The sequence below is a fragment of the Mauremys reevesii genome, linkage group 20 (genome assembly GCF_016161935.1).
Source record: "Mauremys reevesii isolate NIE-2019 linkage group 20, ASM1616193v1, whole genome shotgun sequence".
In the NCBI taxonomy this organism is placed as follows: Eukaryota; Metazoa; Chordata; order Testudines; family Geoemydidae; genus Mauremys; species Mauremys reevesii.
Genome location: NC_052642.1, coordinates 16,829,311 through 16,856,716, shown reverse-complemented (window position 1 = coordinate 16,856,716; position 27,406 = coordinate 16,829,311). Strand labels below are relative to the sequence as shown.

At 44.6% G+C, this 27,406-nt stretch overlaps 1 protein-coding gene across 3 annotated transcripts in view; it reads left to right on the top strand.

The window, feature by feature from the left end:
* Positions 1-27,406, top strand: part of CUEDC1 (CUE domain containing 1) — a 123,305-nt gene that overhangs the window by 23,328 nt on the left and 72,571 nt on the right. For 2 of the 3 annotated variants that reach the window (XM_039508133.1, XM_039508134.1), the window contains exon 2: positions 4,580-4,741. The exons of the other annotated variant lie outside the window; for it this stretch is intronic. The gene's annotated coding sequence lies outside the window, so the exon portion shown is untranslated. The remainder of the gene's footprint in view (positions 1-4,579; positions 4,742-27,406) is intronic. 3 annotated transcript variants of the gene reach the window in all.

The following is a 27,406-nucleotide window of genomic DNA, read 5'->3' as shown; positions in this document are numbered from 1 at the left end:
GTTTCCTACTGCCAGCCCCCTGTGGTCAATCTGCTAGACCACATCTGACCAAAAAGCCACCCTAACTGCCTTGTGCTTACTAAAGGCTAATCAACAGTGGGTAGTAGATGGCTCTGGGCGATAACTGTGCCTCAGGCCTCAGTTGTCTATACAGACTGTAGTAAGAGGAAGACACAAACATTGGGGAACTTGAATATTTCCTTCCATAACTGTCACAGTGTAAGAGACAATGTGTGGCCAGACCGCAGGGCATAAGAGAGAGATTAGAGCAGTGTGCTGTACATAAAAAGGCTCTAGGGACGTAGCAGTAAGAGGACAGGGCTACATCAGAAGGCTGCATAGATGGGGAAAGTCAGTTCCCTGCGTTGCAAGGAAGAGTCAAATGGATCAGAGCTTTCCCCAGCCATCTGGAGTTCAGTTCCTGTGATGTGCCAGGTGACCTCAACCCCAAAGGACTTCATTGTTAGTTGAGGCTGTTCAGCACCTTGCAGAGCGGGGCAGGATGAAGGTACCAAAACACTTTCAGAAGTGCTGCCTGCAGGAGAAAAGAGGGATTTCCTGAATAAAAGGTTAGAGAGAGACTGGGTTTTCTCTGTCGTCTTATAGTTCTTATCAGCCTTATTGTCCTTTCACATTCCCTCTTTGATTTCTTGCTAGCTACAACTTTGTTTTACTAGATGTTCTTTTCTTAATGCTCATTTTAAAATCTAATTAATATGCTTTACAGTGAATGTTCTGAGTGTATTATGAATGTCTTGGAGGTTCTTGAACAAATATAATATTTGTGTTAGGGATTTTGTGTCCTCGGGTCATCTCATCTTTTTGAGACATGCAAGCATCTTTGAAATGCGGGGCAAGAAGCAGAGTTTTCAAAGAATACACATTCTTCTGTGGGTCTGCTTTGAACAACACGTTTTCCCACATGAATAATAAAGCTCAATATTTTCCAGTGCTCAGATTGCATGTGAAACATAAGAATTAGGGTAGGATTGGCATGGCACAAGCAATTTAGGAGCACAAATCTCACTGAAGATCAATGGGGTAGATTTTCAAAGGTACAAAAGGGAGTTAGGCACCTAGCTGACACTTGTCTTTGAAAATCTCACCCAAAAGGGCTTGTGGGTGGGATTTTCAAAAGTCCCCAAGTCCCATGGGCACAAAACCCAGTGGGATTTGTGCTTCTAGATCACCAGGGTGCTTTTGGAAGGCGACTCCAACATTCAATCTGAGATCAAGATACAGGAGTTTCATAGAAAACTGAGATGCCTGCTACACTTGTGTTTGTTTTGTTCAGCCTGATTTTTCACCTTTATAAATGTTCTCCCTGTTTATCAGACCTAGGCTATCTCAGTGATGTTTCCACAGGGTTTAAAACATTGAAGACAACCTCCAATGTTTTGGGTCATTGGTTTCAATGACCCGGGAGTACTGTACTACTTCACCCTTCCATAACACCTTTCAGCTGAGCAACTTAAACCCCCTGATAGACATGGTGAATAGATCCTCACCATCACTCAGTGAGGTAGGCCACAATAATTATTCCTGTTGTGCTGATAGGGAAATGGAGGCACCAAGAGGCTGAGTGCAGTGCCCAGGATCACACAGCAATCCTGCCATTTTATGGTTGCAGAGCACTGTTCATCCCCAAGTCTCCCTAAGTGCTTCCCAAACCATGGGTAAAATTCACCCCTGCATGGAGGGCCCACAGAAGCCTACGCATTACTTAGGTCCCATCTCTTCGGAGAAGTTTGTTGGTTGAAAATCTCTCAGTATTGAGAGCAAATGCATGGGGATTGAATACAGGAGCCCTGAGTTGAAGTCTAGTGCTCAGACCCCCAAACCACGCTTCTCATTCCTACATTCCCTCACAACAGCTTCTTCCCTTTCAAGAGTGCTCCCAAGCCTACCTTCCCTTAGAAGTCTTCCAGATTCCAGCTAGTTTCTCCTTCCTGAGCTTTGAACTCTCAGGTGCTGCATGTGAAGTGGTTTCAGCACCTGCCCTCGGCAAGGGAGGAGAGCAAGTGTTTCAGGGAAGTCTAAAGTGTCCAGATCAGTGTTTGGAGAAGCTGCGTCTTGTTGGCATCACCCTGTTTCTTTCGTGAGGCGACTCTGGTATGGACTTTTGTGTGTGTGTGTGTGTGTGATATTTTCAGTGCTTGAAAACTCATGAGAAGCTTTTTCTTCCCTCTCTTGTATGCAAGTATCATAAACTTCTAGCAAATTTTGGTTCTACCAGTTTATCCGCTGGGCTTGTAGGTGTATTGAGGTTGAGCAAGGACTTAGCTGTGTAAATAATGGAGTATTTCAGTTTTTTATAAGCAGACATTCACGTGGTAATTTTATTGATTGATTTTCCTTTCTCCCCCTAATTAGGTTTCTCAGCAACAAACAGTTTTGTTTAAATCAAAACAGATCCTTAAAAAATAACAACATTGCAAATCTTAATCTGAGCACTGGTGAAAAGTGTCAGGTGAACGGCCCTGGAGGGTAAAGTCCTACGTATCAGGAGAAGAGGGGTCTGTAAGTTTGGCCCCTGAAATTGCTCTGCCATTAGGTGCATCCAGGCAATTCAGTCTACATTCGACCTTTGGCCTCTGTGCTGACAGTGCCAAGTCAGTGAGGGTGGGGAGCAGTTCATGCCAGTTGAGACGATGGTTTATGTGGTGTGGACATTTATCCACTGGGAGCCAAACTGAAATGGCCAAAGTCATTTTGCCTAGCTCGCTGACCTGGCTGGATTTGAGCCAGTGACCTAGAGTTGAAAGACACACAGACCCAGATCCTCCAGGGTACTTAGGCATTTAACTCTCATTAAAACTATTGAGATTTAGGAGCCTAAATTCCATGAGGAGCTGGGCCGCACACTGTCTCTCATTCTAGGTCAGGCACGAGTTATTGGGCTAGCTGCAGGAATTACTAGATGAAATTGTATGGCCCATGTTACACAGGAGGTTGTACTAGGTAATCTTATGGTCCCTTCTGGCCTTAAAATCTGAGAGTCCCATTCAGTGCTGTAGGTACTTTTCATGTATTCTTTTCACCTGCTCCTTGTGAAAATCGCGGCAGTGGGGTGGGCACCCAAAGTACTGCTGGAGGGTCAGATAAGCCAACGGATTCCTAAAATGCAACTGCTGGCCTCTCTCTCCCTGTAAGCACAAGATGAGGGCTAAGGTGACAAACTGCAGCCTTTCATCCCTCTGCCTCGGAATACTTTCTCTTCCTTTATCCGGGAGTTTACAAGCCCCAGCAGGTATTAGCACTGTGTTTATTTGCCATCTACAAAAACATTCTCAACTCTCTGTCCTTAGGTGCAGCCTCCCAGCATCTGGCAAGTTGCCATCACACCGCTCAGTGTCACATTTTGGTGTAAAAGTCCCTAGGATCTTTTTTCGTCAAAGCTGTAAAGCTTTGACCACCAAGATAATTCCATTCGGCATGAAAAGAGGAGAGGGGGAGGGAGAGATTCTATGCATCCTTGGCCCAAATGCAGTCAGAAATGAAGTTCTTGCAAACCCCTCAGAGTGTTGCTGGCTAGTTATAGCATGTGTTAATTATAGCTCCCACTGCTGAGAGATTGGGATTGGGTGGAGAAGCTGTCTGTCTAGAAAAGCACTCAGGGCCTGCCTTTTTCCAGAGGTGAACTTCAGCTGCAGTTGAGTGCTCTGCACCTTTGACAAGCAGCAAGCCCAGAACATCTAAACAAGAGAGGGGGAAGGGAGAGAGATAGGAGGATTCTAGAAAGAACTGCCTTTAAAGTGATATTATTTGTTAATTAACTTTCGTCCTTGCTAGTGTCCTGGCTTTGTTGCTAACTAGCAGTGAATGGTAATAGAAAGTCATGGGGAGAGAAGCCAGTTTCCCATCCCAGTGCTGAATGATATGGGGGGCAGCGTGGAAATGCCCAGTAATGGGGCTTTCTTGCTTTAGACTTCCCTGTTAAGGATAAGGTTGTGGGTCTTCTCCTAGGGCTGCTCCTCAATTTGCCCTGCGGCTAACTCCTTCTCAGTCTGCTTGAGAGAGAGGATGGGGGGAAATGTTGGTAGATACCTTGGGTTAGCAAAATGGACCCAAGCCACAGAACCTGGACCTAGGTCTAAGATCAGTTAATGGGACCCCACTACCAGGATATAATTCGGGGGCATTTGGAAACCCAGCTTTTTCTATGTAGCTTGATCTAGCCCTTCAGAAATGTCCACTAGAACAGCAAAATGAACTTTGTCTGCCTAGTTCTTCCTGTTGTGTCTCTCTCCTCGTTGCATTTTATCAGCTGCTGAAGAAGGCAAAGAGCTGATTCCTTGGGAGTCAATGTATTGGGTGCTCCAGTAAACTAGAGAGGAAGCTAATCCCTCACACTGTGTCACATCCACCCCTGACTGCACTGTTTTAGCATCCTCTGGGCAATTAACATGCTGTGCTGGCCATTAGACATAATCTGAGCCAGGAATGCCTGAATTTCAATTACTGGTCCAGTGCTGGCTCTCCCTGTGACCTTGCACAGGTCCCCAACTATACAATGGGGATAATTGCCTCTGTGTTGTGATGGTTAATATTTATAAATGTTGCAACTTTCCCCATGTAGGGATCATCAGCAGGGTTTGAACTGAGAAACTTCAGCATCAAACCAGAGATCTTGGCCACTTGATCCGAAGGAGTAACTCCATCAGCTGGGAGCAGTAGCAGGCAGTTATCCTCTGTGGATCAGCTACCGAGGGGGAGGAATGTGAAACACACTGAACAATGGGTAACATTAAGTTATTACATAGTCGTTAAAAATGAATGCCTTTGGGTACCATAACTTTTCCTTGTTCCCTGTATCCAGCTTATAGGCACACCTGTATCAGGGCAGTTAAGATGCAAACCAAAGAGCGCAGAATACGAGGAGGCTGTCCAGAGTTCTAATCAAAGAACGAATTACAAGCTCTGACATGCAGTCTTTTTAACTAACATCTTGCATGCCCAAGCCACAGCAAACCTGGCCTTCTTTCGATTGCACCATGGATGCTGATTCAGACTGGGTTGAATTTGTTCTTAGCTCTTATAGATGACTGACTTGTATTACTCTTGTTTACAGTGTGTATACCCACACAGAAAGGGTGCTTTGAACTCATACACTTCATGCAGATAAAATGTCTTTTGACATTGATGGGAGCTCTGCTTGTACAGGGAATATGGGATCACGCCTTTATTCTTGGTTTATGGTTTTTTTACATCTCGTAACATTGGTATTTTTTTAAAGTCCCAACTCCTGGAGACATGGGATTGTGTAAGAATCTCAGGTTACATTTAAAAAAAATTCAATTTCTAGCCCTCGTATTTGCTGTGAAAGACTCAGAAATGTGACCCCTAAAGGCTCAAACACCAGAAGGGTTTTTGGGGTAAAGAACCTCAAATTTGTTGTTTTTTAATTTAACCTTATGCCATTCTCGTGATTTTTTGGGGACCCAACACAACTTTTGAACATTTGGGGCTGGCAGTGCTGCAAGAGCTATTTCAAAACAACTGCTTTCTCATGCTCTTCCCTCTCATCACTACGCTGAGTTTTGTTCTCTGAACTCCTGGATGATTTTGGTACCAGTTCTTATGCAAGTGAGGGTCTCACCACTCTGGCTACAGAGTTTATTAGAGCTGCTGAACATCCACAGCTCCAGCTGAAGCCAATGGGATCGTCAGGAGTCTGCAATTCAGGCTTCTAGTGCAAGCAAAGCCAGGTTTTGGGGCCTGCAAAGCCCACTGCACAGGTCTTCTCTCCCTCACCCAATCATGAATCTGGAGACCTACCATTGTCAAGGGTAAATTTTAGCTTTCGTTTAGCAATGGCAGTAGATCTCGGGCCCTTCTCACTAAGATCATAATGCTAGAAATGGCAAAACGAATGGCTGGTGAAAGTATCTATAAGCTGGATACAGAAAACAAGGGAAAACCATGGTACCCCCAGTCACAGGTAATTCTGTCTGTTTTAACCCCACTCCTCAAGCCACTCAGGGTTGGCCTTTGGGACTTGTGAAATCCATAGATTCCTTAATTTTTGAAGAAAGTTAGAACATCTGACAGTTAGGTCTAGGGGCTAATGCAGCATGGGCTACCACCGATATTAGGAGGGCTGTTGCAAGTTTCCTCCTTGCAGCTGAACTTAGACTGTCAGCATTGGAAGAGACCTCAGGAGGTCATCTAGTCCAACCCCCTGCTCAACGGAGGACCGATCCCCAACTAAATCCCCAAATGGCCCCCTCAAGGGTTGAACTCACAACCCTGGGTTTAACAGGCCAATGCTCAAACCACTGGGCTATCCCTCCCCCCTATTGAGCTAGCCCTACTCTGCTAGGCATTTAGTATGGCCTCTAGCCACAAAAGGGCAGCACAACAGCAGGGGAGACAGCGATACCGAATGGACAATGTGTAGTACTTGAAAGCAAGGAACTCCTGGGTTCTGCTCCTAGCTCTGACACAGATGACTTTATTGGAATTAGTCATATCGCTTAATCTTTCTGTTGTAATGGCAACAATACTGCCTGACTATCTCACTCGCTGGGGGGGTGTGTGCTGAAATTAATTGGATATAAAGCTCGCTCTAAGTGCTAAAATGCACCAGAGAGCACACAGAAACATCCAGAGATGGGTGACCTCATGGCCCCCAGACATCTAGCTTATATGGAGAATTGTCTCTAGACAGAAATACTTGTAAATGCTGGCAGCTGTGCATGTACCTCTGCAATTGCAGCTGGACTCTGCTTTTCCTTCAGTGAGAAGTTGTGTAAGACTGCCTGACGCGTGCACACTTTTAACGTGGCTTGAACCCTCTCAGAGCCCTCAAATCCTAATGCCGTCATGCCATGCAATCATTGGGTAAGATTTTCAGAAGCAATCAATGTTGGCCAAACTGCAGTTCTATAGAAGTCAGTCAGAGCAGAGTTAGACCAGTGCTTAGCGTGTTTGCCTCTAGAGTCTAGTGGACAAGAACTGGCTGTTGTCTGGTGGAAATGGGTAGGAAATCATTTTGTAGGCCTGAGCACAACTGCCAGAGCCAGCTGTGAGGCAGGCTGGTGAAGTTAGCTTCCCCATCCCTCTCTAGCAATGCAGTGCTTTGCTAAGCTACCTCCTGCGCTGTCAGTGCTGAGCAGACTCTGCCAGCAGTGCTGAGCTGTGTGCTATGTTTGAAATGTACTCTCCTATCCACTCTGGGCTAGAGCCACCTATGCCGTTTGGATCCAGTAGTGCAGATCACCTCACTCTCCTGTCTCCAGTTGTTCTGCAATATTTCAATCACCCTGCCTTAACCCCACCTAGTTCATTTGTTCAGAGAAACAGTAGGCGCTCAGGGCAAATGGGAGCAGGGGAAGGATGGAGATGATGAGTTAAGGGCTATGCGTGTGTGAGCTCTGGAGTTGCCTCTAGAATTTCTGATGCTTTAATAAAAGTTGGATTAGAATCTTACAGTCACAGTGCTGAACACTGTGTGTTTGCCTGTGTGTCATTTTGCTTGTGTCGGGGACTCTTTCCTCATGTGGGTTTTCCCCTTCTGTTAATGGTCTACCTGTTGCGGCGATTTGACGCAGATGCACTGTCGCTTAGCCACAACAGGAAGAGCATGTGGCAGTGAAGAGCTGCAGCAGCTCAGTTGCTTTTTCACGCTGTGGTGCAGAAGTTGGCGAGAGAAGAGATGAGCCTCTGACTCACCTAGCATGGCACTTGTTTTGGGCAGTGTGAATGATGAGAGAAACAACCTTCTCTTCCTGAGATGAATGTAATGTGCAGAGGCTGGGTGTGAGTAGCTGTGTGAGCTGGTGGGCTGAACCACCAGCTGAGAAAGGGGAAATTGTGCTCCAAGCAATGACACCATTTCATTCCCTTTGCTCAGGATTTTTCTGGACCTTAGAAACCAAGATTCAGAACAAAGTGTCCCACCTGGTGTTGCGGCCCTTTAGGGCCTTGTCTGGCCCTTGTTTCCAGCCTCTCACAGCCCTCAAGTTTCTTCACAGTCCTTATAACCCTTCTTCCAGGGCTTCCTGGCTGAATTTTCATTCCAGCCAGGTCCTGCTTACTGCCCTGACAGATGTTGAGAGTGTTTTCCCTGACTCTGGGTCCTTCCCATCTGCTGCTGTGCCCAGGAGGCCAGAAGCTTTGTGTGGTTCCCTCTAGGGCAGTGGTTCCCAAACGGGGGTTCATGAAATGTTACAGGGGGTTCTTGGGAAAATATTCCCTAATGGCAGACAGAGCTGTCCCTAGGGACCCTGGGCAGCACAGGGCCAGCAGCCTGGAGCCCCTGGACTTCCAAGAGCTAAGCAGATCAAAGCAAGCATATCTATCACACTGAGGAGATTTAAACTTCAAGACTCCTTATAAGAAATGGAAAGGGAGGTGGATATTTTTTGCTGTTTTTAAAATTAAATAGGCAGCAAATGTTGTTTTAAAAATTATTATGAAGGACAAGTTTAAGCTTTCTTGTAATGTGTGTTGTTTGCCTGGACTGCTCAAGACCTGAAAGCTTGTGTAGGAGGAACTCTTTGAGTTGGCTTCTTAAATACCTTCATGCTGTTTCACATCTGGTGCTCCTTGATGAAACATACAAGCCTTGTGGTATAACAGGTTTATTCAAAGTGATACAAGCTACAAAAGTGAGATCTTGGAAGAGTGTTGCCATTTTTATAATGTAATAAAAATACTGTAATGATAAATAATAATAAATAGTGTGTAATACGCATGTCATAAAAACAAATTGTATATTTCCAAGATCACTGCTTTTATAATGTATACTCAGGTAAAGGAGAAAATCCCAGGAAATATTCGTTTTTAGGAGGGGGTTTGTGAGACTTGACATTCTAGTGAAAGGGGTTCACAGATTGTTAAAGTTTGGGAACCACTGCTCTAGGGCACGTGACTGGGAGCAGGCATGGGAGCTGCAACTACAGCTCCAGTTTCAAAAGGCTGCACAAGGTGTACTGAGATGCACACATGCTCCAAGGCCCTGTTACGAGTCCCTATTCCATTAATTTCAGTGGGAGTCCCAAACATGAAGCCACTGCAGGATTGGACCCAGAGAGAGTCAGACTTCTCAGCTGGGCAAATACAAGACCACTCCTGTAAGTCTTTGGGAAGCACATTGGCTTGAAGTAGGATTCCTATTTAGATGTGAGATTTCCACTTGCTGGTTGTGCTATCTGTATGCTGGGACTGTATGTTCAAGATGAAGGCTTTACTGCAAACTAATCTTGGCTATACCTAGCTGTAGAAGGCAGTGTCCTTACATTGTTATAGGGAAGAGGTGTCCACACTAAAGTCCACACTACAGTTCAATGTGGGCAATGGCATTTTGCTTGCTCAAAATAGTCTCCTTTCTAATTTCAACTGGAGAAGCGTATCAGTATTTTTCCGCTTCTCTGTGGGCTATTAAACAGCTGCCATTTTCCACCCCAGAAGTGGCTGCACTTCATGGCAAGTGAGTGAACGCTGTATAGCGCATACAGTCTGTAAATTGCCTGGGATCCTTTTGGATTAAAGGTGCTGGGCAAACATAAATTTATTGTCTTTGATGCAGTTTGTTGTGTAGGAATTCTTCTCACATATCTTCCCCCAGACTGTCTTTGCATCTCGTTCTAGCCCAGTCATCATGGAATTAATGCTGTTATTTATCTGGGGAGAGGCCTGGGTAGGTAATTCATGTAGGTGGCCAGTATTTTAAATTCCAAGGGCAGACGGCACAATGCAGGAGCATTCCACTTGGTTCTAACCTTGTTGCCTGATGAACTTGCAGAGATAGCAGCCGCATGACGATGTCTCTTCACCAGCACGCTGCTTGCCTACCAGCTCATTGCTTTCTTGGTACTTGCTATGCTGCTCTTTGCCGAAAGAGAGCCCAATTCACTGACATAATCAGCTCAGCAGTTATCTGAAACTCCATCCCAGTGCTGTTAAATTTGTCGTGCCTAGAGCAGTCTATGTATGCTGGAGAGTTTGAACTTAAACGTAGCTTGTGTTAGCTGGTTAATTCATAAAGGCCACTGCACTCTTAATCTCTTTGGTTCTTGCTTGTTTTTAAATATTGCATGGCATGTATGGATAAGAACATAATAACATAAGAATGGCCATACTGGGTCAGACCAAAGGTCCATCCAGCCCACTGTCCTGTCTACCGACAGTGACCAATGCCAGGTGTCCCAGAGGGTGTGAACCTAACAGGTAATGATCAAGTGATCTCTCTCCTGCCATCCATATCCACCCTCTGACAAACAGAGGCTAGGGACACCATTCCTTACCCATCCTGGCTAATAGCCATTAATGAACTTAACCTCCATGAATTTATCTAGTTCTCTTTTAAACCCTGTTATAGTCCTAGCCTTCACAACCTCCTGAGGCAAGGAGTTCCACAGGTTGACTATGCGCTGTGTGAAGAAGTATCAGAGGGGTAGCCGTGTTAGTCTGGATCTGTAAAAGTAGCAAAGAGTCCTGTGGCACCTTATAGACTAACAGACATATTGGAGCATGAGCTTTCGTGGGTGAATACCCACTTCGTCGGATGCATGTGTGAAGAAGAACTTCCTTTTATTTGTTTTAAACCTGCTGCCCATTAATTTCATTTGGTGGCCCCTAGTTCTTATATTATGGGAACAAGTAAATAACTTTTCCTTATTCACTTTCTCCATACCACTCATGATTTTATATACCTCTATCATATCCCCCCTTAGTCTCCTCTTTTCCAAGCTGAAAAGTCCTATTTCTGTTCTGTAGAATAATTCCAACAAGGAAATATCACTGAGATAAAAGGCTCCTTGCAGGGAGTTTGTGTTTAAGTTTTGCTCAGATATATGTGAGACATCCAGGTTCAGCAGTTAAGAGCAGGGCATTGGGAATCCTCTCCCATCTCTTCCTCCGTTTCCTGTTCCTACTTTGATTGTGAGCTTTTTGGGGCAATGACTGTCTTTTTGTTAATGCATTTGTAGAGCACCTAGCACAATGGGACCCTGGTCCCTGAGGGCCTACAGCAATATAAATAATTACATACTAATAACAGTTATTGGCTTGGCCACTGGTTGTCAGTGTTCTCTGTACAACCATAGGGAAAATAGTCTGTACCTAAGATTCTCCATTTGTGAAACTATTGTAAGGCTTAGTTGCTTTGAGATCTTTGGATTGCAGGGGCTATACAAATGCAAAGTATTCATATTTTTAGTACATCAGTTCACAGTGATTCCCCACTCCAATATGAAATTCGCAGATTGTAAATTGGTTCATCTCCATTGAAGTTAATGGAGTTGTGCCAATTTGTACTAGCAGAGAATTTGGCCTTCTGTTTCATGTATGCTTTGTGTGCAAAGGCTTTGGGGTAAAGCTGTAGAGCTGCTCTTTACTGACTCAGGACCAGGAAATGCATGTTTTGAGTCCCAGTCCTGTTCCCCCTGCAGGAAGCATGTTTTACTCCTAGGGAAAAGTCAGTAGTGATCCAGGTCTTGATGCAGTATGTGACCTGCTTATGGGGTTATTGCATGGAGAAAAAGCAATGCAAAGCTCTGTGCTTAAGGGGATTTATACGAAGTACAGCTGTGTGGTCTTTGGAAGCAAGCAACCAAGTACAGAATGACAGCATTTCCTGAGCAAGGCTATAAAACAGCTTATTGGTACCGGAGCTTTTTCCAACTGGGATGTTCTGATGTGTGATAAACAAAACTGCTTGATGGGGTTTTGGTTTGCAGTGAGGAAGGGCAAGGTACATGCCAAATGGTTATACCTTAACCACAAACCCCTTAGAGATGAACTCGCCTACCTTAGCTTAGGGGCAAAGCAGCTGGGCTGTAGCAGTGGGAGTTTTGTTAGCTTGTCTCATTCTTGATTAGTAAAGCACCTGTGCCGTGGCCAGTCCTGAGCAATCGACTGCCAGCCTTGTAAACCAATATAGCTGGAGAGTATCTCTGAACAGCATATTGTATTTAGTTGTCCATATGTATGGCTATAAAGGGAGTGCCTGCTTGCCAAAAACAGGGGAGATGGATTTCCCTTGCTGAACTTTAACTCTTTTGTGTCTGGGAATTTTCTAATGCAGCACTTTGCAAAGAGTTACCTACCCCATCTACATACTGTCTGTCTATCCGGGGCATTCCTGTGGCCCCATCACTGTACATTTTAGCATCTCACAGTCTTCAATGTATTTATTCAGACAACACCCTGTGAGATAGGGCAGTGCTGTTATCACCATTTTACAGATGGGGAACTGAGGCACAGCAAGACCCAGGGTATGTCCTCACCACAGAGTTACTTCAGGTGATTGGCACTGGGTACCAGCTTGAATGTAAGCAGTGCTCAGGCTTTAGCCTATAGCCCGGGATGGGTGTTGTGTTTCAAGCACCACCACGTTTGAGTGAGAGAGTTTGTGTGTGTGTGTGGGAGCCAGGTTAGGGGCAACACCTCAGTGAGCCCCCGTTAACTGCAGTGAAGACAAGCCCCCCATGACTCATGCAGGGTTACCCAGGAAATCTGTGACAAAGTAGACCAGAACCCAGCTTCCCAAAGTCCTAGATTAGTGCCATATACCTAGACCATCCTTCCACCACATGTAGGTTCCTAGATTCCAAAGCCAGAAGGGACCACTATTACTCTGTCCTCCTGTTTAACACAGGCCACAGAACTTCCCCCAGAATAATTCCTAGAGCAGATCTGTTAGAAAAACATCCAACCTTCATTTAATAATTGTCAGTGATGGAGAAGCCACAACAACCCTTGGGAAATTGGTCCAATGGTTAATTACTCACTGTTAAAAATTTATGCCTTACTTCCAGTCTGAGTTTGTCTAGCTTTAACTTCCAGCCATTGGATCGTGTTATACCTTGTCTGCTAGATTGAAGAGCCCATTATTAAATATTTGTTCCCTGTGTAGATACTTATAGACTGTAATCAAGTCACTCCTTAACCTTCTCTTTGTTAAGCTAAATAGTTTGCGCTCTTTGACTCTGTCACTCTAGGGCATGTTGTCTAATCGTTTAATCATTCTTGTGGCTCTTCTCTGAACCCTCTCCAATTTATCAACATCTTGAACTGTGGGTGCCAGAACTGCACACCGTATTCCAGCGGTGGTCGCACCAATGCCAAATACAGAGGTAAAATAAGCTCTCTGCTCCTACTTGACATTCATCAGTTTACACATCCAAGGATTACATTAGCTCCTTTGGCCCCAGCTTACATACAACACAGAGGATAATGATGTCCCTGACCCGAAGAGTTCACAATACTCAGTTTTCCTCCAAGGGCTGCTGCTAGTAACAGAGCACAACTGGCACTTGCACCTGAAATCAGTTTTGCCCAAGTATGCCTTCCAAAACCAATGCAGAGTGCCCTCTATGGGGAATGTGGGGGAGAATCTACAGCAGTTGACTGTGTTATCTGAAGCTGTGCTGCTTATGGGAAAAATCTGGATGCATATCCAGTATTTTCATGAGCAACTATAGTAGGAATAGAAAACTGTTGATGAAAGACGATAGAGATTAATTGCTTGCTCCTTCAGTGTAAACCTCCACACTAGACAGGTCCCCTGGGCATGCAACTCACATTGTAATCATCAGGTATTCTACATGCCGATGACTTGCTGATCAGGCTAGTGTCTCCTGCATTGCAACAGGAGCCCTGGACGCAACTCTAGCATTGACTATGTGTGTTTACATTCGCTAATACAATCCCCCTGGCTTCAGATGAAGGCTGGATGTGGGAACTGGCATGGGGAGGAGTGAAGGACTAATTATTGTGCTTTGTTTCTTTTGTGATAGAATATTAGGCAATAGCCACACTACGCAGCTTTTAGAGACACGGCTGTGTTGCTACAGCCATGCTGTTAAAAGGCGCGTAGTGTAGCCGCAGTTTGTCGGCTCTCCTGACGACAAAGAACTTCCACCCTCAACAAGTGGTGTTAGCTTTGTCAACAAAACGCTGTTCACACCGGTGCTTGTCATCGGTAAAACTTTTGTGGTGTGTGTGTGTGTGTCTTAACACCTCTGAAAGACAAAAATTTTGTCGTCGTTGAATTGCCAGTGTAGACATAGCCTCTTAGAGATTCTGTGGGGTGGGGCGGAGGGGGGAGATGATGCCGGTGGGGTGTAAGAGAAGATGAAACTGAAGGGTGGTAGTTTGGGAAGAAACAAAAAGCAAACCCTGCTTCCAGCGTGTAGTCCTTGTGGCATTCCCTGCTGTGGAGGTTTGCGGAGTCAGACTCTGTGGCCAGGTTTTATAAAAGGGCTTGGATAACTTCATGATAATGATTGTGCAAACTGAGACAATGACACAGATAACTGAATCCAGTGCTTCTGTATGATGCTCAGGGGTCAAAAAAGGAGCTTTCCCTCCACCTACATCATTATGCAGCGGGGTCTGTGCATTATGTTTGTCTTCCTCTGAAACATTAGAGAGATGATTCTCATTTCTCTTGCGCTGTTGTAACTCACTTGACTTTGGTGGAGATGCACCTGATTGACTCCAATGTGAGATCAGAATCAGGCCTAGCTACTGCCAGAGATGGGGTATTGGGACTGCCTATAAACTGATTATCAATTTAAGGTCCACCCCATGTTCTCAAACAGCATGGCTCTGATTCAGTTAAGCATGTTCTAAACTCCCAGTGGGATTAAAGTATGTGCTGAAGTGCTTTGCTCAACTCAGGCCATACTGCTAGAAAATTGTCCCCCTGATAGACAGTGATTGACCTCACAATGAAAAGACTCACCTTGTTTTGGTTATGGGGCAGAACTGCACTCTCTTTTATACCTTAAGCATAGAAACACCGAGTGGGGTCTATAGTTTTAATCTCTTCAGATCAGAAACATTGTAGGATGGGAACAGTATCTTCATATGTATTTGTACAGTGCTTCGCACTACAGGGCCCTGATCTTGACTGGGGCCCTTGAGTGTTACCATATCAACATGTATGAGCAATCTATAGCAGTGCTTCTCAAAGCCGATCCGCCGCTTGTTCAGGGAAAGACGATCACGGCTCCCACTGGCTGCAGTTCACTTCTCCAGGCCAATGTGGGCTGCGGGAAGGGCAGCCAGCACATCCCTCAGCTTGTGCCGCTTCCCGCAGCCCCCATTGGCCTGGAGCGGCGAACCACGGCCAGTGGGAGCCGCGATCGGCCAAACCTGCGGACGCGGCAGGTAAACAAACTGGCCCGAACCGCCAGGGGCTTTCTCTGAACAAGCGGAGGCCCGACTTTGAGAAGCACTGATCTGTAGCATAAAATCTCCCCTAAACTCTGGTGTTATTTGTGTCCGGACACTGCCCTTTACAGGATCAGGCCATCATGTCTTAAACTTGCAGGCCATGGTGGCTGTGCTGTCTGGGGCCCTGGGATGAGGACATCTCCCTGCAGCATGAGCTCGCTCCATCCATCCTTTAAAAGACTACTGAAAAGGGGGCTCTGTCTTTAGGACTTGTCTTCGCTGGTGGATTGCCACATGTTTTAGCCTGAGTGTTTTCATTAACTCAATCCCTTTCCACACACAAACCCATCAGTCGTCGTGTTTAATGATGAGAATGCCATGAGTTAGCTGGCATGATGAGAGGGATAGGCTAAGCTCTTTGGGGCAGGGCGCATCTTTTTGCTTTGTGTTTGTACAGCACCTAGTACCATGGGGTCCCGGCCCATGAATAGAACTTCCAGAGCGCTACCTCAATACAAAGAATAATATAGGGCATACTGAAAGCGAGCTTGCTTGGTCAGCCGCTAATGCAACCTTTCCAATGTGGATACAGGTTAGCGCTGCAACACAACAATCGAGTGCTGGTCAAGCCTGATCCTACAGGGGGACTGAGTGCTCTCAACTCCCATTGGCTTGTGGCTCAGCTGCAGTAAGATTACAACAGAGCCATAATAATGGTATATAATGTTGTTGCTGCTGAATTGTGCTGCACTTTTACCACTGGGAAAGTCAGCACAAATTAATTTGGTTAATTAATTAAAATAAACACCAACTTCTGAATATATGTGAGCCCAATCCCTGTTTCCTGGGTGGGATGAGAACAACAGCCATATCTTGTCCTCTGCCTCCTCCTGCCCCTGGCTTTATTTATGGTGGGAAGAAAAAGCGACTCTGTAACTTTCATGCTCCCCATAGTATATTTATTTGAGTTCCAAGGCAAATGAGTGGGAGTGCTGCCCCTTTAATTAATGTTCCCTTTGGAGACAGCTGGTGCAATTCCTTTCCTTTTAAGTCCACTTTCATTTGCACATGGCTTAGTGACCTGCCATTCTTGCAAACATGGAGGCTCTCGGGAAGGCAGAGTTCCCGCCTCCCACATGGCATAGGGTTCCTCTTGTATTTCTATTTATCAGCATCCATGTGACAAGTAATGAGGAGCACTCTCCTTTTGATAAGGGATCTCAGAGGGATTGCAGGCCTGGGGAACCACAGCTGTCTTCTCACAGAAAGCAGAGTAGCTTATTACTAAATATTCCATGATTTCATTTGTTTCCTCTGTTACTTGAAGCCTATTAAAGTCTAACGCGTTTCAATTTGGACATCAGAAAATATAGTCAGAATAGGAGAGACCTTTTTTACAGTTGCAATAAACTTGGTAGGGAAACTGCATTCATTTTTAATACACACTTTCCTTGAATACAGAGCAATTTCCAGTCATTTTCTATCCTTTCAGTGTGTGGAAAGAGCTTAGCTGTTTCTGCCTTCTTTGATATGGTACTCCACCCCCTCCCCCTTTTCTCAGCATGTCAGGAAAACTTTTTCTCACTCTGAAAACTCTGCAAAAAATTGGCTATTTGCTTTTGTGCACTGAATTTTCAATAAAGACCGAGAACTGAAGCAAATTTTTTTTTTTAAGAGAATGATTTTGAAGAAGCAGAGTCAAATCCTCACAAAGGCCACGGTGTCTCATGCTGAAATTTGTTTGTTTTTGTTTCCCAACAAATGTGCATTTTCTTTTTGGCAAAGATAATTTTACAGAGATTATTTGCAGTCATTTGTACTGCTATCCCCAAAAATCATCACTTGAGGGGGCGGGGTGCAATATCATGGCTTAAAATATCAAGATTTTTTTTTGTTGAAAGTCATGATATTTTTGGATTCTCTTTATTTTTGTGTTGGAGCCCTGAGGAGTCATGGTTTTAAGTAAAAGGGTGGGGTTGACTAGTTTAAGCAGGAGACACTAGTGGTGATGAGAGGAAGGATGGTCTAGGGCAGGGGTTCTCAAACTTCATTGCACCGTGACCCTCTTCTGACAACAAAGTTACTACATGACCCCAGTGGAATGTGTGTGGGGGGGGGGGGAGGCTGGAGCCTGGGCCCCACTACCCTGGGTGGAGGTGGAGCTTGGGCTTCAGCTTCAGCCCTGGGTCCCAGCAAGTCTAATGCTGGCCCTGGTGACCCCATTAAAATGGGGGTTGGACTGCTGCTCTAGGGATTAGGGCAGTAACCTATTAGCCTGGGACTTAGGAGACCCAGGGGTCAATTCTCTGTACTGACAGACTTCCTGTGTGATCTTGGGCAAGTCACTTAGTCTCTGTGCCTCACTTCCCCCTCTCTACAATGGAAATAATAGCCCTGCCCTGCCCTCAGAGGGATGTTTTGAGGATAAATCCATTAAGGTTATGAGGTTGCTCAGATACTGTGGTATTGGGGGGCCTGATAAGTTCCTAGATACTAGATTAGTTATAGGTCTGTTTATAAAATGCTGACAGGTATAGAGAAGATAAAGTGGATGCCTCTCTTTTTATAATAGGAGAACAAGGGGACACTCAATTCAAATAAAAAGGCAAGAAATGTCAAGCTCTTTTTACATCATGCCTAATTAACCAGTGGAACTCACTCCTTCAAGATGCCATTGAGGCAAGGAGCCTAGTAGAGCTTAAAAAAGGATTAGACATTCATATGAAAAATAAGAATATCCTCAACATTAGGGTGGCTACAGGTTTACATGGGATACCAAATCCTAATGCTTCGGGAAATAAACTAACGACTAAGTGCTTGGGGTTAGGAAATGTTTTCCCCCATGACTGGGTTATTGCAAAATACGTTTATGGGGAGTCTTACATCTCTACTGAAGCATCTGATACTGTCTACTGTGGGGCACAGGATACCAGAATAGATGGATCATTAGTCCATTCTCGGATAGCAATTTCCATCTTCCAGCCTCCAAAGTGGTATATAGTAAAATTGGTCTGAAGCAGAGTTACGTCTGTTTTCCTGCAGTAGTTTAGAGTACATGAGTGTTTTTTAAGCCTAATGCAGCTTCTTCACAGTGACAGTGTTTTTGCCCCTTCAATAAAATGTTATGCACAATTCTGCAATGCTGAGGCAAAGGACCAAAATCTCAGATTTGAGCCTTTGCCACTGAAAGCAGGGGTGGCTCTAGGCATTTTGCCGCCCCAAGCACGGCAGGCAGGCTGCCTTCGGCGGCTTGCCTGCGGAGGGTCCGCTGGTTCGGCGGACCTCCTCCGAAGCCCTGGGACCAGCGGACCCTCCGCAGGCATGCCTGCGGGAGGTCCTCCAAAGCCGCGGGACCAGCGGACCCTCTGCGGGCAAGCCGCCGAAGGCAGCCTGCCTGCCGCCCTCGCAGCGCCGGCAGAGCGCCCCCCGCAGCTTGCCGCCCCAAGCACACACTTGGCGTGCTGGGGCCTGGACCCGCCCCTGGCTGAAAGATTAGGCAAGGCTGAGTTGCCGGAACCTGGCATGTGTGTATAGAAACTTCACTTAAGCCAATCCACCTGAATTTAAATTCTGGATCTCTCAAACTTCAGATGGTGTGTAGAAAGAAAATCCTTTCCCAGAGAGGAAAATTCTTCTCTCTGTTCAGTGGCAGTCAGAGAATGTCAATAACCGTACCCTCTACAGAGTGGGCTATGGGGCCGTTTTGTCTTTATAATACACCTCTACCCCGATATAACACGAATCCAGATATAATGCGGTAAAGCAGTGTTCCGGGGGGGAGCGGGACTGAGCACTCCTGCGGATTAAAGCAAGTTCAATATAATGTGGTTTCACCTATAACGCGGTAAGATTTTTTTGGCCCCTGAGGACAGCGTTATATCGGGATAGAGGTGTATTTTTTTTAGTGCATGTTATCCTCTTTGCATATACAAAGCAAAGAAATACTGTGAAATTCACACCAGTGCCCTGTAAAAACTCTGTATTAAGGACCTGAGCCAAAGCTTAATTAAGTCAATGGAAAGATTCACATTGACTCTTAGGCGTGTTGGAACAGGGCATAAGGCCCAAATCCTCAAAGGTGTTTCAGTGCCAAACTCCCACTGAAGTCAATGGGAGTTAGGTATCTAAATGCCTTTGAGGATCTGGACCCAAGTCCTTTAGAGCCTTTTCTGGGCTCTTTTGTACTAGGGTGAAATTCACCATCAAACTCAGAAAAATCTAAAAACGTCTTTGAATCCCCACATTGAGTGGCAATGTGTATGAGATGAACGTACCTATTCTGTACTGTCCTTCGACCTTGCCACAAAAGCAGTTGGCTCCAAGAGGACATGAAGGAAGTAGGATGAAGAACGGAAAAAGAAAGAGAACAAAGGGAGAATGTAAAAAGGATGGACGTCTGGGATCTTCCTTTTTGGTACCTGGGAGGACACTGTAGTTTCCCTTTTTCATCTGTTGTTGTTGTTCTAGCTGAAAAATAGGCTGTTTCATAATCTGGACTCCAACTCAGCAAAAACAACCTGCAGATGGAAATTGAGCATCTTCCAATAACAGCTGAGCAGATTCTTCAGGGGTTGCAGCCACTTATGCCATCCACTCAGCCAATGCTATTTGACAATAATTGCCACATATATAGTTACTACCTCTATTTTCAAATATTGAAATAATTATCTTATGTCAACCAAACATGTGTATGTGCATAATTTGTTGCTAGCCAAGTACATGTGGAATGGCAGAAAGTGGTGCCCTTAAAATAACTTTGTTTTGCAATGTAATATGCTCATCTTTATCTGACATCTTTTCTTCAGTCAGAAGGTAGTTTAATACTAACCTGCTTTTTAGCTGCTGTGTTCTTGCATTTGCAAATGGATTTTATTATTCCAAGGTGTTGCCTCTATATCCATTAATAGTCCCCGTTTAAGCAAAGCCCAGCCAGGACACATGGTTAAATGGGTGTCTGTGCCAGCTGTGTCTGTCTATTGAGATGCTGCTGCCTGTGCTCCTGGTGTTTCCTTTCAGCTCTATATCTGGTTTTATTGCTAGAAAATGAGCTCTGACTTCGGGAAATGATATTTCTTCCTTCTGTCTGACAGCTTGTCAATTTCTCATTTGCTACTCTGTCCTCTTGAAAGGCCACATTGAGGCAGGGATAGATAGCAGGCCTTTATTAACTAAGGCAAATGGATGCATTTAAGTGTGTGTTTAATTATACATACCTGTTTTAAAGGTTCTTTTGCTGTCCGGTCACATGAAAGCAAATTTTTAACTGACTAGAAATAAGAAAATAGTTAGATCGTCTCTGGAAAATGAAGCATGTCCCATCTGTTAGATAAGTTGCAGTGATATTCAGTCTTGAAGCAGATTTTAACATTTTACCTAATTATAGAGTAAATTATAACAATGTTGTCTTGTTCCCAATATTTTTATGCAGCAGTTTACAGTTGACATAAGTGTAACATCCCCAGACTATGTAAATATTCTTCAGAACATTTAAGGTATGGTGTGCTGAACTGCATTCTCATTCTTGATCAGGCATAGCAGCACCTTCAAACCTTGTTTTTCTTCATTCTTATGTCAAAGCTAGAGGTACCTGGATATTTCTGGCTCTCTGTTATTAGGTGGAATTACTTCTGAAGCTTGCATTTCTTAAAATTAGATCAAGCAGTGAAATCCAACTATTTGAACTGGTTCACTCCCTGCAAACCATGTCCCAGAATGCTTTATGGGGCTATAAAACTCGGTTAGAAAGTGAGTGATGAGAAAACAAAGGAAGAGCAGGTACAGGGAGGTGATAGAAACTGTTTTCACAGGGGATTTGAAACGAGATGGAGAGTTGATGGAAAAAGCTGTTGCACCAAGAGTATCCAGATTGTGTGAAGGGACAGAGTGGAAACGAGCGAGACAAATGGGGAGATCAGAGAGGGGAATATAGAAATATTTATGTGGATTGGATCTTGCAATGGAGGAAGTGGTGTCAGTGGAGTGTGGGGGATAATGCCGTTGTGCTGTTTACATGGCTGTGGAGGCAAGCTGCAGCATACTCTACTTGCTGGACTGTAGAGCTGGGATTTAAGGAGACAGTAGAGGAGTGGCAATGCAGGTTCGGATGAAGTTTACAGTGGAATTAAGGGAGTGACATACCTGGCTAACAGTGCAATGCATAGGTGAATGAAAACCGTTCTAGTTAAGATTTCTGTGGCAGTCCTACAAACGGCAGTATTCTCTTGGAAATGCAGATGTAGCAGTGGTTTTGTTATCCTGTAGTGACTAAGTCCATTATACTAGCACCCTTTGGAGTTGTTGCCCATGGTTGAGGAGACAGATGTGCTCATGAACTCCCCTAATATACATTTGGGACTTGTTCTCCATTTAACAGGGTTTCTTCCCTCTAAGATTTTAGGGAAAGATGGGGACAAGCCTCCCAATGGTACAAATGCAGCCCAAGTGGTATACATTTAGAAGCTTAACAAAAATGCAGTTAGTTTATTTATTTTACTAGTTATGATTAAGATCAAGGTGATTGGAGAGAGGAGGGCAGAAAAGGGAATGGAAAAGAATGTGTGTTTGCTTTCCTGTCCCCCAACTATCTAAGGCGGTCCCACGGTACTCATTTGGCATCCTTGCACATAGATACAACTTATATCAATGCCAGCCTTTCTCCCTTATGCATGGGAGGAGCTCCCTGTAAACACACGCAGAGCCACCTCATTGTCCTCCTATAAATCCCTCCTTAAAACTGACCTCTGCTGTGATGCCTACAGAAAGCTCAGCTGCTGGTATGCTGGGAACACAGCCTATAATGCTGACCAATATTGTCTCGTTGTGTCCTTGTGCTCCCCCTCTGTTTGTTGTATTGACCTATTATATCTCATCTTATACTCCAACTATAAGTTCTTTGGGGCTGGGACCATCTTTTTGTTCTGTGTATGTACAGTGTCTGGCACAATGGATCCTCTAGACACTACCGCAATACAAATACACCTCTACCCCAATATAACGCGGTCCTCGGGAGCCAAAAATCCCTACCGCGTTATAGGTGATACCCCGTTATATCAGGGTAGTGGCAGCAGGGCTCCAGCAGTGATTTAAAGGGCCTGTGGCACTCCACAGCGGACAGAACTCTGAGCCCTTTAAAGCACCACCAGAGCTCCGGGGTAGTGGTGGCAGGGCTCCAGCGATGATTTAAAGAGCTCCGGGCTCCGGCTGCTGCGGGGAGTCTGGGCCCTTTAAATTGCCGGCGGAGCCCCACTGCTGCAGCTCCAGAGTAGTGGCGGCAGGGCTCCAGCGGTGATTTAAAGAGCCCCGGGCTCCGGCCGCTGCGGGGAGCCTGGGCTCTTTAAATAGCCGGCCGAGTCCTGCTGCTGCACCTCCGGGGTAGCAGTGGCAGGGCTCTAGCGGTGATTTATAGGGCCCGGGGCTCCCCGCAGCAGCCAGAGCCCCGGGCCCTATAAATTGCTGCCCGAGCCCCGCTGCCGGAGCCCCGGGGCTTACTGCGCTGTATGCGAACCTGTGTTATATCTGGTCTTGTTATATCGGGGTAGAGGTGTAGTAATTAATCATGTCAACATTTAGTCCTGTTCTAAATTGTGAACTACCATTGGCTGACAATTGCCTTTGCTCTGGGTTGGTCTAAATATCTGGACTGCGATGCATTGTGAATTATATGTGGAAATTAATTATGCTAATTGAAAATTAAATGGAAGCATAATGGGGTTTTGGGGAAGACCTTATCCTTACTCAGTGGCTGGCCATAATAAATCAGCACAGGAGGCGGTGGAGGCAGCAGCAGCATTATTGTTTGTTTGTGTCTAGGCTGAACCAAGAGAGTTCAGGCGTCTGTCGAAGTGAGACAATGGAAGAAAGCCATCAGCTTCTCTTGCCATTGAGAAATCTCATAATCTTTTAGCCTTAATCCCATCTATGTGAGGTCGGCCCATCGAGTCCTTCTCCATTCTAGTCTGTTTTGAAGCAGTTCTCGTAAACGCCTCGCTAATCACATCCTTTTGTATGATAGTTTTAGGTCTTCCAACCCTTCTCTTACCCTCCACTTCTAAATTTAACATCCAGTTTCCTATCTATTCTTCTGATCATCTCTTCATGTGTCGAAATCATGTAATCCTGGACCCTTCAACTTTTCTATAATTAGTACCACTTTCAGACTTGCCCTAATCTATTGTGCCTTTTCTTTTTTTGCAATTTGTCCAAGCTGTGCTTCCAAGTTTGAAAAGGGTTTTAGAGCCTATTTGAACATCACACTGATTTTAAATCCAGGTTAATCTCTCCATATATTTTCCATGTAAAATTCTTGTCCGTTGTATCGGGATGCCAACAGAAACAGAGCAAACTTTAAACTACGATTTTTAGTGAACTGTTGCTTTACCCTCTAAGAGCCCAAATGTACCAGAAGATGTAATATCCCTTTTTTTCAAGGTTCATTGGAAACATTTCTGTTGTTTCCCTGGAGGATGGATATCTGACATATTTAATTAAATATCCATCACCTGGAAGTTTAGTTTTCCAAGGAGATTCTCCTCCACTGAGCCATGTCACACTGTGTGAGGGAGAATAAAAGAGGAGGGCTATTTAAAATAAGATGCTATGTCACTGCATAGCAAGAATACAACACACACTTACTGTAGCTGTACCTAGATGTCAGTTCAGTGCGTTCACTGGATTGCATGTGTGCCAATCAAATGCCTTATTGGCTTTGAGACTGAATTACTCTACTTTTTTCTATCTGCAGTTTCAAGTGATACCAACTTATAAGTGTGATCCTTGCAAGCTAAGCAGGGCCATGTCAGGTTTGTATTTAGACGGATGACCTGTACAGGAAACACCTAAAGGCTGCAGAAGTGGTGTTGGTGACACACTGTTAAATCTCTGAGTCATACCTAAACAGTGCCCCCGCAAGTGTGTTAAGGTGTGCTGTACTGCTGGAGGTGTCCTCTTTCAGATGGGCCTTAAAGGTGAACTGCTAGTGTCTTTTTTTTTTGTTTTTGTTTTTTTTTAAATTGGGTTTGTGCCATCTTTTGTTTCTTCATGATGTATAAAGAAGTCCTGAACGATGGGAGGGAAAGGAAGAGGTGGAGTTTTTGTTCTGAGAAAGTATTTCTTTCTCTCCCTCCCCTCACCCTTCTTGTGGTTTCCTTTAGAAATACCAGGAATATCTACACTGCTGTTTTATAGCCCTGCAGCCTGAGCCCAAGTCAGCTGAGATGGCCAGCTGCGGGCGTTTTACTGCATGGTAGACATACCCTTAGACATGGTGCAGCCATGTGGGCAAGAGACTTGATTTTTGTTTTAAAGCCTAGAATCTGGAGCACAGAATGGCATCCTTGGCTGCACATCCGCTTATCTTCTCTCACATATCACTCAGCCCAATCCCTGCTGCACCTCCACCTCACCAAAGAAATCTCCAAACTGCAAATATGATGACAAAAATGCAGGATCTGAAAGATAGTTAATATTCAAACTTCTCTGCCACCTGTGTTGATTTGTGTGCCCCCCCCCTTCGAACAGGAGTGAGTTGTGCTTTCTAAACAAAAATGGTTTATGCAGTACACATGGCCAGAAAACCAAAATTGTTCTCTTCGACTGCGGTTTCAGTGACCCAAACTAAGCGGTTGCAACACTCTGCCCAGTGATTACCTTTAAATCTTTTTATCAGATCTTAATGGACAGGGGCCTGTCCTGGTAAATAATTTACAATGCCCATGAGTGTGGTTTTTACTCTACTAATTTTGTTTCCATAGAAACGTGTGCAATCTTTCTGCTTTATGTTGCCTTAGGCAAATCAGTAATGATTTTTTGCACATCAAGCAGAGGGCCCTTACACTCTGAAGGCAGGAGAATAACAGTCAGAGATGTTTGTAATTGCAAACCATTTAGGTGCTGCAGTATAATACATAGTGTCTTTCCTGTGCTGATGGCTTTAAAACTGCATCTTAGTACTCGTCCTGTGGTGGTAAATGTGTGTGAGGGTTTTTGTGTAAGCTGCCAGGGCCTGTTAAAATTGTTGGTGTATTTACATGTGTGTTTTGAATATTTTTGTCCATGCCAACCAGTGCAGCAGCCCTGCTGGCATGTTAGTTTGAAACAGCAACATGCTTCATTATAGGCTCAACTAGTGCTAAACAGCTTGGGGGGGCGCCTGAGTGCCACCAGCTCCCAGTGAAGTATAGGACTGAGCCCTATGTCTGTTTGCCAAGCCGTGCACATGTGTATTTGGGGTTTTTTTTGTTTGTTTTTGGGTTTGATTTAGATAACTTCAGATTAAGGAAATGACATATAAAGAAAGAAGAAATATAAAGTCTTCTTCATGTGAAAGACTCTAATCCCATGTCTGCACTTAAAAGGTTTGCTGCTATAACTATCCTCACAAAAAGTCCTAGAACAAATGCCAATATAGCTTATACCAGCTCCCTGAGTGAAGTAAACTATACCAGCAAAAGCACTTTTTTGCCAGTATAACTGCATCTCCCCTGGGGCTTTTGTCAAAGTACCTATGTTGGCACAAGCTGCATCTCTAGCTGATGTTATGATGCCAGCAAAACTTGTTAGTATAGATCAGGCCTAACATTCTGGATCTGATTGAAACCCAAGAGAGCAGGTGGGAAACCTCCTTCATGTTAAAAGGAGCAGTGCAGAGTGAAAGGGATGACATTCCCTTTTAGTTATGCAGCTACATGTGCTGTAAGGCCCAGCATGAGAAGCTGCAGTTCTTTGATAAAATAGGCACTCTGATACAGTAGTGATGGGTGCTAATCTGAAGGAGCATAGAAATGTTAACAGGAGTTCAGTTACCCAGAGTTAACTTCTGTGCTGTCACCCACCTGGGCCATGACTTATTTTGAGCATGGTCCTCTCCGAACTCAAGCCAGGATGGTTCTTTATGTTTCAAACAGGTTTGACAAATTTTAACTTGTAATTATAACAACCAGGGGAAAATAGTCTTTTGTGATTGCTGATCATTATTATTATTTGGACCTGTTCTCACAAAATCACCCCATCTTTGTTATTTTGAAGGCAAGGAGGACCTGATCCTGCAAAGTGGTGAGCGTTCATAGCTCCATTGATTTCAGCAAGAGTTGCAGGGTAAGCCAAGTAATTCCTTATTTACCTGCTCAATGAAAAACTACAGGGAAACAGTCCTTTACCCTCTAGATCCAGTAAGTCATTTCCATCTCCAGTTTCTGAGGCTCTTGATTTGAAATGGCAAATTAACATTTGAGAATCAGCCAAGATAATTAGCCCTAGAAGAGTTTGGGTGTTAAGTATTAAAGATTTCCCTTGCCCCCACAGTGGATTATCTTTCATTTTCTCCTACAGTTTAGCAGTTGCTGACCAAGTCTAATCTGAAAATTGCCCCAGAGGTGATCCCTATATTTATTCTGACCTTCATTATTGGCTCCCAAGGGTGGCTGATTACTTCTCTCTCTAAAGAATGATTTTATTTTACTACACATGGCTTCCTGTTACTTTTGTCTTTGGAACCAGTGAGGGTTTATGCTGGAACGTAGCACAAAAGAAGAGGGATACGTATTTAAAGATGGGCTTGTGTGACATATGGCACAGGGGCTTTGCATTACAACTGCAGCTGGGTTTCCCCAAATAGGAACTAGCTTTAAGTACTTGGTTATACAACTGCCTGCAAGCCACTTGCTTTGCAATGTGGTGTGTCTGAGTAAAAGCCACAGCATATGTGGGTCTTTATACTGAGCTCAACCCTGAACACTGATGAATATGAAGCGTTAGCGTGATTCAGATGTTAGACAGTGGTGTCCGAATCCAGTTTAAACTAAACAAACAATTCTTTGAGAACTGGTGGAATATAATGCACAGGGAAAGGTCCAATCAGCAAATGGCTGCAGCATCTTATTTATTGTTTGTATGACTTAGGAATAATGATGGAATAGTAGCTGAACGCCAAGGAATAGGAAGAGATTTTGCACTTATCTGGAAGGATTTAAAGTATTATATGAGGCTGAGCCCTTTCAATACATCTAAGGCTTTTTCAAGGCTGACAAACTCCCTTATATGGATGGTGTTATACCCGTCTGACAGATTGGTAAACTGAGGTACAGTTAAGTGACTTGCCTAAGGTCTTGCAGTGAGGCAGAGACAGGAATAAAATCCAGGAGTCTAGACTTGCAATCCAGTGCTCTAGCCTCTAGACGACACTCTGCCCCAGAGATGCTGGAAGGTGTTGCTGCTGTGTGGTGTGCCATGTGGATCTCCAATCTGTCTCACTACCTGCTCTGCATTGCATGTTACTTTGCTA